We start from the raw sequence: 1,590 nt of genomic DNA on the forward strand, positions 1-1,590 counted from the left end.
TTCTGGCAGCCCCTCCCCCACTCCCACAAGTGCCCCTCCCCCACCCCGGGGGGGCCCCTCCCCCCCCTCCAAAAGCGCTGCCGAGCTGCCCCTCCCCCCACCCACTCCCCCCGCGCCCCTCCCCCTCCCCCCGCAGCGGCTCGGGTGTAATTACGGGATTAATTAATTAATTCAGTAATTAATTCATTACTTAATTATGGACATTTTATTTGCAAATATAACGGACCGGAGAAGGAGCCCCCGAGTGTGCAAATGAGTGTGCAAAGGGGGGGGAGGGGCGGGGGGAGGGGCGGGGAGGGTGAAGGCAAAAACCGGGGACTTTCGGGGCGAAATTCGGGGATTTTGGGGGCGAAAATTTGGGATTTGGGAATGAAAATCGGGGATTTGGGGTGAAATTCGGGGATTTTGGGGTGAAATTCGGGGATTTTGGGGTGAAACTCGCGGGGTTTTGGGGGAAAATTTGGGCTCTGGGGGAGAAATTCGGGGATTTGGGGGCGAAAATTGGGGGGTTTGGGGTGAAAATTGGGGATTTGGGGGTGGAGATCAAAGATTTTGGGGATGAAAATTGGGGATTTGGGTCACCCGGGGTCAGGGGGGTCACCCGGGGTCAGGGGGGTCACACGGGGTCGGGGGGGACACGGGGGTACTCACTCCCAGTATGACCCCAGTATGACCCCAGTCACCCTCCCTGTGGCCTCAGTTGCTCCCAGCACGGGCCAAGCTGCTCCCACTGTGATCCCAGTATGATCCCAGTTGCCCCCAGCGTGGTCCCAGTTGCTCCCAGTTTCCCCCAGCACAGATCCAGTCGCTCCAGGTAGGATCCCGCTCTTCCCTCCTGACAGTCCCAGTCAATCCCAGTTGCTTCTCTTGTAGATCCAGTCAATCACAGTTCCTCCCAGTTGCCCCCAGCATGGTCCCAGTTTCCCCTTCACGCAGTCCCAGTCACTCCCAGTGTGCTCCCAGTCGCTCCCAGTGTGCTCCCAGTCGCTCCCAGTGTGGTCCCAGTCGCTCCCAGTGTGCTCCCAGTCGCTCCCAGTGTGCTCCCAGTCACCCCCACTACGGCTACAGACACTCCCAGTATATCCCAGTATAGCCCCCAGCATGCTCGTAGTCCTTCCCAGACACTCCCAGTTGCCCCAGTAACATTCCAGTTTCCACCAGTATGATCTCAGTGGCTCCAAGCCACTCCCAGTATACCCTATGTGGCCTCCAGTTACTCCCAGTAGCCCGGGGTGTGGTCCCAGTTGCTCCCAGTATGGTCTCTGTTGCCCCAGTTCTGGTCCTGGAGGGTCCCGGTGTGATCTGACCCTGCTCCCGGGGGGTCCTGCTGGGTCCTGGTGTATCCCAGTCCATCCCAGTCCACCCCAGTCTGTCCCAGTACATCCCAGTCCATCCCAGTCCATCCCAGTCCACCCCAGTCCATCCCAGTCCATCCCAGTCCATCCCAGTCCATCCCAGTCCGTCCCAGTCCATCCCAGTCCATCCCAGTCTGTCTCACTCCATCCCAGTCTGTCTCACTCCATCCCAGTCAGTCCCAGTCCATCCCAGTCCATCCCAGTCCGTCCCACTCCATCCCAGTCTGTCCCACTC

Source organism: Empidonax traillii, unplaced genomic scaffold, assembly GCF_003031625.1.
Source record: "Empidonax traillii isolate 1590-97213 ecotype Southwest subspecies unplaced genomic scaffold, ASM303162v1 scaffold6856:size5593, whole genome shotgun sequence".
Classification (NCBI taxonomy): Eukaryota; Metazoa; Chordata; class Aves; order Passeriformes; family Tyrannidae; genus Empidonax; species Empidonax traillii.